The sequence below is a fragment of the Panthera leo genome, chromosome C2, assembly GCF_018350215.1.
Source record: "Panthera leo isolate Ple1 chromosome C2, P.leo_Ple1_pat1.1, whole genome shotgun sequence".
NCBI classification, from domain to species: domain Eukaryota; kingdom Metazoa; phylum Chordata; class Mammalia; order Carnivora; family Felidae; genus Panthera; species Panthera leo.
Genome location: NC_056687.1, coordinates 89,329,428 through 89,344,087, shown reverse-complemented (window position 1 = coordinate 89,344,087; position 14,660 = coordinate 89,329,428). Strand labels below are relative to the sequence as shown.

General features: G+C 37.5%; 1 protein-coding gene across 10 annotated transcripts in view; it reads right to left on the bottom strand.

Annotated features, from left to right (window-relative positions):
- TBL1XR1 (TBL1X receptor 1) overlaps nt 1-14,660 on the bottom strand; it is a 177,567-nt gene that overhangs the window by 58,751 nt on the left and 104,156 nt on the right. For 2 of the 10 annotated variants that reach the window (XM_042954615.1, XM_042954619.1), the window contains exon 3: nt 12,660-12,775. The exons of the other annotated variants lie outside the window; for them this stretch is intronic. The gene's annotated coding sequence lies outside the window, so the exon portion shown is untranslated. The remainder of the gene's footprint in view (nt 1-12,659; nt 12,776-14,660) is intronic. 10 annotated transcript variants of the gene reach the window in all.

The window sequence follows — 14,660 nt, the reverse complement described above, 5'->3', positions numbered from 1 at the left end:
TAATAAGCCAAGGCACAAATGAGCTTAGCAGGGGATAGAGAGCTAGGGGGAATATATTACCCACAGGCTGATAAAAGCTAAATGAACACAAAACTGTATGTGTAGCGAGGGGTGGGAAAATACTTAAGCTAGAAGGTTCACCCAGTGGTTCTTCAAAATGTGTTGCACATTAAATCACCTGGGGAGCTTTGAAAAATCCTGATGTCCATGTTACTTACATCCCACACTAATTACACCAGAATTTGCAGAGGTCAGAGCCAGATGTCAGCATTTTTTTTAAAGATTCTTCAGGTAAATACAATGCACAGCAAAGTTTGGGAACCTCCTGTTTATCCAACACAAAGCATTCTGATAACCTGCAAAATGTGTTAAGAGAAAGAGCTCTTCAGATCACTAAATACTTTTCAAAATCCTTATGACCTCCATATCGGTTTCTTGCCATAACAATGTACCACAAACCAGGTGGGTTAAAACAGAAAAGTATGGTCTCCATTCTGGAGGCTACAAGCCTGAAATCAACCTAGTGGCAGGGCCACACTCCCACCAAAGCCTCAGTGGGGAGAATCCTTCCTTGTCTCCTGAAGCTTCTGGTACCTCTAGGTGTTCCCTGGTTTGCAGCAACATAACACCAGTCTCTGCTTCCATCCCCACATGGCAGTCCTCCTTCTGTGCCTGTGGCTTCACATGGCGTTCTCCACTGTGTGTGTCTGTGTCCAAATTTCCTTCTTATGAGGACACCAGTCACACTGGAATAGGGTGTACCTAATGACCTTATATTAACTTAATCACATCTACAACCATCTTATCTCCAAATACGGTCACAGTCACAGATACCAGGGGTTACAATCTCAACATATCTTTTGGGGAACATAATTCAATCCATAATACCTAACTCTTAAGACTCTCCCACTAATCAAATATAAAACTTAGTGTTACATGGTTTAATACAGAATTCCAGCTTAGAACCAACTGAAGTATGCTGCACCTTTTCAGAGCCTAAAAGGACATCAGATTTGAAGGTACTCTAAAGAGAGGATCCATCTTCTGGTATCCCCTCAGCAGCTAGACTACTCCATTATTAAACAGTAAAGGTTAAAATAAATAAATAAACAAACTACCCTTGAGCTAGTTTCTTCTTGCCCTGGCTGCCAAACTTCTATTCCAAGATGCTCTTTTAGCAAAGTCCAAAATTCTTCAGTCTAGCAATAAAGTTCCTTCCAATATAGCAACCTACAGTTCTACCTTATATTCCTTCCCACACGCTTACAAACCTGACTGTACTGTGAAACTGTGTCACTGGATTAGCTTCCGATATTGCAATTCACAAGAGAAAATAGATACATATATACACATATACATACATATACATATATGTGTACGTATATATACATATATGTACACACACACACAGTCATTCAAATGACCAAATGTAGATTTCTCATATATATTTGATCTTAGTCCTAGGTTCCTGACTCACAGTTCCCCAAACCCTTGAAACTTCACACATGTTGAGAGTGACAAAGGTGTCTTCTGTTATGTTGATGAGGTGACTTTGGGAGCACACCTAAGGATGGGGACTGGTTGCCAGCCAAGAACTAACCTTGTGATTAGAGGGCTGGGACTTTTCAGTTCCATACTTGCCCAATTCTGGGGAAAGGAGAGGGCCTGGAGCCTCAATCAATCACCAAGAATTTAATCATGCCTGTGTAATGAAGCCTCCATAAAAACCCAAAAGATAGAGTTCAGAGAGCTTCCAGGTTGGTGAACACGTGGAGATTGGGGGGGGGGGGGGGGGGGGGAAGCTGGCCCACCTGGAGAGGACAAGGAAGATCTGGCCTTTCCCCACTTGTTGCCCTTATGCATCTCTTTCTTCTGGCTGTTCCTGAGTTATAACCTTTCATAATAAACCAGTGATCTAGTATGTAAAATGTGTTGAGTTTCAGAAGCTGCCCTAGCAAATTAACTGAACCCAAAGAGGAAGCCAGCAGATTTACAGTCAGCTGGTCAGAAGCACAGGTAACAACCCAGGCTTGCAACTGGCATCCGAAGAAGATGGGGGCAATCTTGCTAGGACTGAACCCTTAACCTGTGGAATCTGATACTACTACCTCTGGTAGACAGTAGCAAAACCAAATTCTCAGATACCCTACTGGTATCTGAAAATTGTTAGCTGGTGGGGGAAGGGAGGAGAGGAACCCCACCCCATGTTAAAATGGAGTCTCAGGACATCAACAAAAGAGCCTGCCATTAATAAAGAACCACAAACTAGGTGATTTACAACAAAAATTTATTGCCTCATAGTTCTGGAAGTCAGAGGTCCAAAATCAAGGTGCTGGCAGGGCCATGCTCCTGAAGGTGCTAAGAAAGGATCTGTACCAGGACTTCCTCCTAGCTTCTTTGGCTTATGGATGTGTTACTCTAGCCACCTCACCATGTCTCCCACTAAGGCTCTTAGACATACAGGAGTAGAGCCTACCCTAATGATCTCATTTTAACTTAATTACCTCTATAAAGACCCTATTTCCAAATGAATTTATATTCTGAGTTACCAGAAGTTTGGACTTCAGCATTATGAATTTTGGAGGACACAATTCAACCTGTAACAGTCATTAAGCTGAGAAAGACCAAGATTAATAAATACACATGCCATCATTTTAACCCTCCAAAAGCACAGATGGCAGGTAGATTAGGGTTAACGAAAGCCTCTTCTCCCCAGACCTTATCAGTTATCTCCCTAGCATACTCCTTCAGATAGATAATCCATTTATTTCTAGACAATTCCTTTAAAACAGAATTTAGGGGTGCCTGGGTGGCTCAGTCAGTTAAGCGTCCAACTCGATTTCAGCTCAGGTCATGATCTCAGGGTTCATGAGTTCAAGCCCCATATTGGACTCTGTGCTGACATACGGAGCCTGCTTGGGATTCTCTCTCTCCCTCTCTCTCTGCCCCTCCCCTGTTAGCTCGCTCTCTCTCTCTCTCTGTCAAAACTAAAACATTAAAAAAAAAAAAAAATAGAATTCAAAACAATACTAATTATGGGGACTATGATGGCATCAACATACAGGAATCGACTTAAGTGACTATGTGGCCAAGTGTATTGCTGTTAAGAATTCAAATCACTCTTTTCTTCCCGCAATTGAGTTATTCATCCCTAGTCCAAAAATCTGGACCTTGGCCATGTGACATGCTTTGGCCAATGGAAACTGAGTATATGTGACACATAGCACATCCAATCAATCACAATTTTAGAGGTATTATAAGTGTCTGCAAGCTCTATTGCCACAAAAATGAGCATGTCCTACATACCAGCCTGCTCTGAGAGCCTGGATCCCCAAATAAGAAGACCAAGAAGAGGGGCACCTGGGTAGCTCAGTCAGTTGGGCATCCTGACTTCGGCTCATGTCATGATCTCATTGTTTGTGGGTTCAAGCCCCTCTTTGGCTCTGTGCTGACAGCTCAGAACCTGGAGCCTGCTTCAGATTCTGAGTCTCCCTCGTTCTCTGCCCCTCCCCCACTCATGCTCTGTCTCCATCTCTCAAAAATGAATAAACGTTAAAAAAAATAAAAATAAAAAAAAGACCAAGAACAGAGGCACGGCCAACCAATATTATCTACATTTAAGATATACAGAAAAAAATGTTTTTAAGTTTATTTATCTTGAGAGGAGATAGCATGCAAGCAGTGAAGGGGCAGAAGGAGAGGGGAAGAAGGGGGAAAGAATCAGAAGCTGGCTCCACACTGTCAGCTCGGAGCCTGATGCTGGGCTCAAACACAGAAACCGTGAGATCATGACCCGAGCTGAAATCAAGGGTCAGATGCTTAACTGACTAAGTCACACAAGCATCCTGAACATAAATACTTTTTAAAACTAGTGAAATTATTTGTTGTCATAAAGATAAGTAATACACTTTAGAGCAATATTTTGACTGCATATACCCCTAGAGACAAAAAAGAATCACAAAGAAACTTTAAACTGTTCTCACTAGTCTTCAAACCAAAATTTTCATAAAGAAAAAAGATATACAAATAGAGAAGCAGTAAAAACTGTTTTGTCTTCTCTTCATGATATAGTATTGTGCTCAAGTTGGCTACCCCTGGAGGATATACAGCAACATGCTAGGGAGAAAAAGTGAGAAGGTAAATGCATCACATTATCCAAGAACACAATTTTTCTTGATGGCAAATAAGTTTGACCATTTTACTTTTATTACAAAACTCGTATTTGATAGAACTGAATACAACTAAATTTTCTTAATTTTTACTGTTAAACATTTTAATTTTTTTTATTATTTTTAAAAGAGAGAGAGAGAGAGAGAGAGAGAGAGAGAGAGAGAAGACAAGAGCTCAAGCAGGGGAGGGGCAGAGAGAGAGGAAGACACAGAATCCGAAGCAGGCTCCAGGCTCTGAGCTGTCAGCACAGAGCCTGACATGGGGCTTGAACCTGCAAGCCATGAGATCATTACCTAAGCCGAAGTTGGACGCTTGTGTATTAACCAACTGAGCCACCCGGGTGCCCCTAAAATTATTTTAATGTTTATAATACACAGATATTTTTTCAGTAAAATTCACAATACAAGCTTTAAAAACCTATACTCTTACATATGAATTAAAATAGAACTAGGAACTCAAAATTTGTTTTACTCTTACTAAAATACGTTTGCTAGTTCTAAAAAAGCCATTAACGACAACCTCGAACTAAAAAGCACTCTATACTTTGATTACAGTCCCTAAATAAACACTGTCCACTACAAGGACTCAGAACCCCCTATAGGAATGGCCAATTTCAAGGCTAAAGCAGGAAGCCCGGGACATCCTGTCATGCAAGAAAACAAGGAGACCAAAGACCACTGGCATCATAGCAAAAGTAGACAACCAGTGAATTAAACCACCTCAAAAATAGATTATAAAAGTTAAATATAAAATTCACATCAATGGTCACCTTGAGACCTTACTGGAGTGCCACCAAGTAATTACTCTAAAAACTGATAACTAAAACATTCAGGCACATACTCTGTCTTTCTTGTGACAGATCTATTTCAGAATATCCCAATACTTGACTAGGAACAGTCCTTCACAGAATTCCAGCCGAATCAATGCAAAAACAATGATATAATTGGAAAATAATCATTTTCTATCCCTAAGAAAATGATGAATCTAAACAACAATACTGAACAGTGCTAAGCCCATGAGGGAAAAGTCTGATGTGCAAATTGGGTGGATTAGGCTAACAACAACTGAACTAACTAATCAATATCAGCATCACTGAAAGTGAGACAACCAGATGGTTTTTGCCTCACGTGGTGTGATACGAATGGAAGGAAAAAGAAGATATCATGATCAAAGAATTAAAAGTGAATTTAATAAGGTCTCTAGCTACTACTTTAAAGAAATACAGGATAACAGTGAAATATGTTAGCACTACCACAAGGATACAGAGCCAAATTCAGAATATAGGAAATTCAACAAGACAAATGAATCGCTTTCCTCTACCAATAAGCGGAAGACTTAAATTTAGCAAACCAAAAGCAATATGTAGACCATATTTGGATTCTGACTAAAACTAACCATCTGAAAGGTCATTTGGGAGATAAAAGAAAAAATTAATTCTCTTTACCTCTTCCAGTTTCTCATAAGGCTTGTATTTTTTCTGGACCACTGTAATACATGATGAAGCCTAACCTTTTCCCTATATTAATGGAAAGGGCAGGGGAAACTAACAACGAGGGCAGTGAGTACAGAGACAATACAATGGCTGTTACTGCATACTCAACATGTATCCTAGTAGTCTTCTAATCCTTACTTTGTTTAAAGATTAAGATCCTCATTTGAAAATATTATGTGGGTTTGACTCTGTTCTGGAAAGTAACTCCAAAGAAGATGACTCTGTAGTAGTTCATCTAGACATAATTCAAGGGTTTTCATCAGAAATATTTACCATCAAACTGCTGATCAATTTAGTGTTTCTCAAGTATAGGTACTACATGGCTTCCTTCCTTCAATATAATGCAAATGTATATATACTAGGTGCTCAAATAAGTAGTTTTAAAGAAACAAAACTCTAAGGCAAAACAATGAGAGTGAAAGAATGCTTTTCTTCTCCTTTGCTCTCAACTTCACCTCCTTCTTGGAGAAGGAAAGGCATTTAAAGAGAAAAGAGGAAACTGAATACATCCATAGACATCAACTTCAGAATCAGTTTGACTTACTCCAAAAATAGTAAGAAATTAGTAGTGGGGGGCCTGGGTGGCTGAGTCAGTTAAGTGTTTGATTCTTAATTTCAGCTCAGGTCATGATCTCACAATTCTCGGGATCAGGCCCCGCATTGGGCTCTGCACTGACAACGCGGAGCCTGCTTGGGATTTTCTCTGCCCCTCCACCACTCTCTTTCAAAAAACATTTTTTTAAAAAACATGAAAAAAAAAAAATAGAAAGCATATTGTGCTGAAACTGAAGACTGCCAGAAGTAAAAGAATGTTCCTTTTTTCCCATTATGTGATAGAAATGGGTTCACCTTTTTTTTGTTGCTGCTTTTATTGGTGGTAAAGGAAAGTTTCAAGGAAATACTTACCAACAAGCAAAAAGTAGTCAGAGGCAACAACAAATGAAAGCATTCATTTCAAAATTAATGTTTTTGTTTATATAGAACACTACTCTAAAGAAATACTGGATCGTACAATATGTGGTACAGGTTAAGATTTTTCAAACACTGGTGACTCAACAAATATTCTAGGAATGACAACTTATGTTCATTAAAAAAAAATGCAAGCTACATGAACGTGGATACTTGATCCTTGTTATTCATTATGGTTGTGCCTGGAATACAGCCCGATTCACAAAAGGCACTCAATTATTATTTGTTGAAAACAGTGAATAAAGCTCTTTCTTTCTTCTAGTCAACAGTGTTTTAGAAGACCAGAAAGATCTTCTTCAATGACTAAGATTCATTGTTCCTTCTCATCCATTCCCAGTTTGATCTCCATTACCTCCACCAATTCAGTAACTTGTATCTCCATTTCTTTTTGGCCAAACACTGAATATGAAGAAAGAAAAAGGCCCGCCACACTCATTTCCAGCCCACCAGTGGTTCTTGCTTAATATGGTGTATCAAATTCACCTGTGGCAGCTCTTTCAAAGTAATGTCATAAACTTCATGACAACCCTGAAAAGTCTTAAGTTTTAGCAAATCAGAGGTACATCCCAGGCATGTATATTTTAACACATTTCTCAGTCATGCCAACCATGACTTGTACGTCATGCACATACTTCAAAAACTTCTCTACCTTTACATCCCATAACTGTAACACACACACAAACACAAATACACACACCCTCTCTTTTACTATAAACTCCTTAAATCTGTGATCTACTCACTTACTAACTGAACAGATTTTCATGGTCATCTCAAATTACTCATACTTCTCAGCATCCTTCAATCCATCATCATACCTCCTGGATCACATATATTTTTTCTCCATTTTGATGCAAATATCCTGATCTGACATTTCAACAACAAATGCTATTATAATCCTGACATTAAGCTCAAGTAGTCTTGCCAATTCCCACTCAAGCCCTATCACTTATCTAAACTCCAAACCATAATGGTATCTAACATCATTTTGCCCCTCTGAGCCATTTGGCAATCGTTTTATTAGGTTTTGAATTTCCTTATCAATTTTTCCATCATGGATTTTAAAGAATTTTAAACTTCCCTCAAAGACCCCATCTCACCAAAAACCCCTCACATCTTAGGTGACTTCAGTAAAACTTATGAGTGCCTCCTCAACTTTTTACTTCAAAACCTTTATTACTTGCACTTTCTGAAGCAGCAAAAAAAAAAAAAAAAAAAAAGATACAAAAGAGAAAAATTTTATCATAGAATCTGTTGGGTCTTCTATGATACCCTATCATATCATTAGCAACATTACTAGACATTTTTTGTTTAACATTTATTAATTTATTTTGAGAGAGAAAGCACGAGTGTGCATGTAAGAGGTGGTGAGGAAGGGAGGTGGGGAGGAGAGAGAGAGAAAGAGAGTGAGAGAGGAAGGGAGGAAGAGAGAATACCAAGCAGGCTCTGTGCTGAACTGGATGCTTAACCAACTCAGGCACCCAGGCGTCCCTACTAGCCTTTGCTTACGGAGTTTTAATACAGTAGCTTTTCCCTGCTCCAATAATAAGCACCTATAAAAACAGGTAAGAAAAATAAATATCCCAAGACCAAATAAAACTATTTTAAATTTTACTGAATTTATACAACTAAACATAGTATTCTATCGAAAGACACAAAGGTCTGAGCAAAGGAAAAGGATGGAGTGTAGACATCTGTGTTGCCACAAGTGACTATTCCTCTGAAAGGAAATAAAAGTGGGCACGCGTGTTTTACAATAGATAAAACATGAACTCCAGGCAGATATAATACTTATATATTTTAATTTTTTTTTAATTTCTTTTGAGAGTGCACGCATACATGCGCACGAGCAAGCTGGGGAGGGCAGAGAGAAAAAGAGAGAGAGAGAGCGAGAGAGAGAGAGAGAGAGCGCGCGCGTGCACCAAAGAGAGGATCCCAGGCAGGCTCCATGCTGTCAGCATGAAGCCCGATGACAGGGCTCCATCTCACAAACTGTGACATCATGACCTGAGCCGAAACCAAGAGTCAGGCGCTCAACCGACCAAGGCACCCAGGCGTCCCCGTACTTAGATATTTTAAATAAATGTGTGTATGCATGCACTTACACATACATACCTCTTAACAAAACAATGAGGCTACATAACCAATCTAGAGAGAATAAAATCTTTTTAACCAAAACTGGAATCTCAAAAACTATACAAGAAAAACAGCTATATCTGAGTACATAAAGATTTACTAGTTATCAAGGAAACACATATCAAAGTAACAAGGAGTAAAATTACACTCGCTAAAATTGGTAGATATTTAAAAGATCTAGTTGCCTATTTCAGACAGTAATGTCGGGAAAGGTTTTTCACCTATACTGCAAGTGGAAATGAGAAGAAGCCTTTTGGAAAACAATCATCAACCTCTATTACAAGTAAAAGTAGCAGGAACTGTAAGAATTTGACTTTTTTTGTTGTTGTTTTTAAAATGGTCAGTCATTAAGTTCAACAAATACATGTACTTTACAACCTAGAGAAATAAGGAGATTTTTTAATGTTTATTTATTGGGGGGTGGGGGGGGGCGCTCAGATAGAGAGGGAGACAGAGGCTGTGAAGCAGGCTCCACGCGGACAATAGAGAGCCTGATGTGGGGCTTGAACCACAAACTGCGCAATCACAACCTGAGCCGAAGTCAGATACTTAACCGCCACCCAGATGCCTCATAACCTAGAGAAATAAAGCATAAGTTCCTAAGGATATTTTAGGAACATTGTGGCGAAAGAAGAAAAACAAATAAAGTAAACGTCCATTAAAAAGGGGTACCAAAATAAGACTGGTACATTAATAATATTCACGGACTATACAGTCATGAAAAATAATTAACTGATGGAAGAACAAAAGGAAAGAGTATACTCTTTGGCACAAAATGTAAATAACATTTACACGTTTAAATATAATGTATAAAAGAAGAAAAATATTTTTGTTATTGTTAAAGTTTACTTTTGACCTTTTCAACTTAAAACACTTTGCTACGAATAACCTCCAAATGCAATGGGTTTTCATGCTCCTTGATCTCCACTCCTGGCCATTTTTCAGCATTTAAGAATAAAATGAGAACAGTCTTTGAACTTCCAATAGTTGGCTTCCTGACTCTGCCCTCTCCCCTCTCTCGCTGATTCTTCTTTCTGCCCTAACATGTGTACAGTGGACTTTTTAGCCTTCTGGTCTTCAGTCTACTCTCCCAGCTAAGGATCTCAGCCACTCTAAAGACTTAGAAAGCTACCAACTTCTCCTATTATGTGCCACTCCACATATCCAGATCTTTCCCACTCAAGCATTCTAATTCCAGCTGACTAATGCACAAATCTATTTATATGCCTTTCAGAATCTCATTAATTCAGTATCACCCAAGGCAATTTATATCCTTTTCTCCAAGATTTGTTTCTCCTCTTGCTCATAACTATCACTGATTCTACCATTCACTGCACTTTAAACCTTAGTATGAGGGGTGTGTGGGTGGCTCGGTTGGTTGAGCATGCAACTCTTGATTTTGGCTCAGGTAATGATCCCAAGGTCGTGGGATCGACCCACATGTCAGGCTTTACACTGAGCATGGAGCCTGCTTAAGATTTTCTTTCTCCCGCTGTCCCCCTCCGTAACTCATTCTCTCTAAAATAAACAAACTTTAGTATCATGTTGGATATAACTTCCTATCTCTGCTTTTACCTGCAATCTTAGAGATTCTATCTTCTATTACCTGTACAGCACCATGTTCAGCCAAGCCTTTCTTCTTACAGTACTTGTCATCTGTATTACAACAGCCTCAGAGTCTCCTAGGTCTCTTCCTATTATCTTCTGATACCAAGGCATCAAACATAACTGATTATATCATATATATTTACTGCTACCTAGTAACTTCCACATCTTACTCTAAACTGATTAGCCAGCCATTTAAGTTTCTCATTCGATGATTTCAAAGTACCTACCCAGCCATACAATATCTTTTTTGAACGTACTTTACCCATAAGGTGCATATATTCAGGTGTATCATTTAAAACCCTTGCATTTTTAGTTCTTTGTTCCAAGTACACGTGCTGAAATTCTTCTATTCTACAAATGTCATCTCCTCATGAAAGCCTGTTCAAATACCAACATCATAGTTGTGTTGTTTTTTGTTTTGTTTTGACTCTTGTGAAAACCTGGCAGTAGTATAAGATTACTAGACTAGAAATCAGAATGTTGATGCCTTCTTTCAAATGCTATTGCTTTTGACATTCGGACATTAAATCAAACCCCTGAGCCTGTTTCTTGTTCTGTAAAATACAAATAAAATTAACCTACATACCTCACAGGTAGGTAAGAATGTATGGAAAACCAATTATAATTTAAGTGCTAATGCTGTCATTATATTACGTTTTGTTACACATATTTGTTTCCTCGACCACAAATTATAAATATTTATTTTTTTAAAGTTTATTGGTTCATTTTGAGAGAGAAAGGGATTGAGTGCTACCAGGGTTGGGAGAGAGAAAGAAAGGGAGAGAGAGAATTAGAAGCAGGTTCCACACTGTTAGCACAGAGCCCAATGTGGGGCTTGAACTCATGAACTATGTGAACATGACCTGTGCTGAAATCAAGAGTCAGATGTTTAACTGACTTAAGACAGACAGGCACCCCTAGAAATTATAAATATTTAAAAGACAGTCTATACTTCATATCTAGCACCTAACACATAGTAGCTATTCAAATGTATTTTTTAAAAATACTTCATGTCATAAAATACAGCTCTCCCACTCCAGCATAAGAAATATAATCCACACACAATTTATATATAATTATACACTGATTAAACAAAAAATCCACAACCCTTCTCCCCACAGATACGTTTTCAGGAAAACTACTGTCACATGACATTTCTAGACCTCTGATGTAGTTCACCTGAAATCCAATTAGTTATCTGGCTGGTGGACAGGGGTCCTTTAAAATGGCTGATAAATAACTAGTCAAAGAATGCCAAAACCTTTAAAATATATATGTTAAGTGCTGTAAAGTATCCGTGTGACTGTGTTGTGGTATCCTGTCCATTCCAACAAATTTAACCAGCATTCATAGATGAGCATTAGTGCTTTAGTTTGCCCGAAAATTGTAAAGGTTGATATCATGGTTGTTCCAGTGACATAAGACAACAGATTAAAAAAAATAAATATACAAGAGAAACAGGTTAATTTTCATTAAGCTGAAAGATTTTGGTTTTTTCCTCCTCTTTCACAAAAGCAAAATTAATGTTGGCCAATGTTCATAAAAATTCAAAATAATATGGAAAGTGGAGTAGAAACAGCACTTTGGTCCTACAGAAACCTGTAAATCATAAACTTACTATGAGAACTTGAAAGTCCTTGAGGTACCCGTGAAAGCCATGTTATCTTAAACCAGAAAACAAGAAAGCTACCAAAGTAGTAAAGTCTTGTCTAAAGGACACAAGAAATCAACTTGAACAAGCACTCACTAGCCAAAAATGGGTCAATCTGAGTATCAATACAAAAAAAACTCAAGAATCTAAAATGCAAATATGCTTATCTAAATCCGTGAGTTCACAGGATAAACCACTGTTATAATTATGTAACACCACTGGCTAATATTTTTTGGCATTTTATTATTTCATAAAAAATTTTTTTCATATCTCGTATCACATCTGCTCTTAGATGTAGTATCTATGCTCTTGTACATACTTGTAATTCATTTTTTAAATCTAAATTTAAAACTCTACAAAATCATCCCTGTCATAAATTTTAACTTACTGTTGCTATCGTGCCTGGTAAAGCTACAGTGGTTACTGATAAGAAACCTTACTAAGAGTTTAACTCTTAAAAATGACCGTTGAGTGCCAAGAAGTAGTAGCAGCAAAACAAAGTAACTGGGCTACATTATGGACTAAGACAGGTATGGGTAAAAAAGGAGAATGGGTTAGACAGGAATGATGAATAGCAGTTGATTAGAGCAGGAAATCACTTTGTGTGTTTAAAAGAAAAAAAAAAAAAAAGCTCACCCTGTATGTGATGTTGCCGAGTTCCATAAACAAACATCAGGCAGCATGATGTAATAGAAAGAGTCCTGGACTGAGTGAGGGGACCTCTGTTCTAGTCCAAGGCCTCAGTTCCTCATCTGTAAAATGAGGGTTCTGAATTAGATATCTGAGAGGGCTCCTCTAGCTTTCACACTGAGGGATTCTGTGGACAAACTCCGAAAGAAGCAATAAAATGTAGAGTTTTTGTTAACAGTGGAATTAAACTGTTAACAGTGGAAACAGCAGGTGGGAACAGAGACAAAAACAATTTTCATAGAATTTTAAACTTCAAATAGCAATTATAAATTTATAACTGCTAGAAAGGTTTTTATAATATACCTGCCTTAGGAGCATAATCATCTAAACTAGATTAGTAATGAGTGACCAAATTATGACCTGAAAAAAACCAATTCACCTTTGGCCAGTCAGATTGCCCAAGTAAATCTAAAAACAGTGCAGAAACACATTTGGGCTAATGATTACGCTAAGTGATAAAAGTGCCTCATAAGTGTCCCTAATTAAGTAACTGAACAAAAAGATGACAAGGAAAATGATTAAAGTAAAATAAACACCGAATTTTAACATGTAATAAAACACAATAATTTTGCTTGTGATATCCTTCTGTATTAATGCGTATATTTTCCCTAAGCATAATATTTATTTTTTTTCTGACTAGCTCTCAAAATAGAACATGGCTTCTTTTGACAAAGCTAAATGAAATAAACCATTTTTTTCCCCAGTGACACACAGAAACATTTAAAGAGTGTCTTTAAGTTTTCTACACTGAAGGAAATCAAGCTACTACCAGTAACAAATAATAGAAAGGCTCTGGTGCCTCAAAAAATGAGGGGTTTTCTAACTGCAATCACCTACATAACATTAACTGCCTGGTCCTAGTAAATCCTCCTGGGTCTAACAAACATAATACTAAATTTTAAGTTCATAGATCAGGTGACATTCTACTTTATTTTTTGCTTATGTTCTTACCTGGCAGACTTAAAACTCCAGGGACAGCAGAACCAATAAACATACCACTGTAATCAAGAATCTATCAAAACTCTACTCTTTTACAGGATGTAATCTCTTTTAAAGAATGTAATCTGTGTCTTTTAAAGGATGTAAAGACAGGATGAAACATTCAGTGAAAAAAAAAACTTGCTTTTTAAAGCTTGTTTTTATGCAAATTACTTAAAGTGACTATAAAATTACACCCAATTCCATTAATTATTCATTTTGAGCATTTCACCTTGGCAATATATTGCCTAATAAGTTATTCAGAATCACTAATAAAATTTCTCTCTGGTTGGCAGAAACAAAGGCAAAAATAAAGCAGTCTTGATGATAATGAAATTTGTTCTTGGCTAGTCTTAAAATGGTGGTGATATTCATGTGTCTGAGATAAAAATCTGTGAAACAAAATTTTCCTTTACATTGAATTTACTTTCCGTTTTAATTTAGGTATTTTGATTTACAATCCTAATGAGCTGATTAAAATAACCTTACACTTAATGGCAAACAACAGAAATCAGGATGGATATGCAAAGCATACTTTAGGGTTAGGGTTCTATTTTGAGCATAAGCTGTTTTCAGCAATTTTCTCCATCTACCTTACCGACCCCCAAGACTCTTCCAGAGACTTAAAACATTAAACTTGACAATAATATTATTACTAATGATAAAATACTACAAGCCATATTGGTTTTAGCCAGTATTATACAGATGTAAATTGTCTCCTGCAAAAACTCAGGACTGACTGAACCACTGTCCTAAGATATTCTCCTCCAAGAAGGGTTGGCACCAAGATCAGCAGCTAAAGGAGAACTTGGAATTTAAATAACTAGTTGGTATATCACATGAAGCCCACTGGATTGTTCCTCACTAAATTTCTCCGTAGAACATAAAAACATTTGTTAATTCTTTCCCCTACTTAGAGAAGTCAGCACACGGTACAATTTGCTCAAAGACCAAAATACTTCATTTACA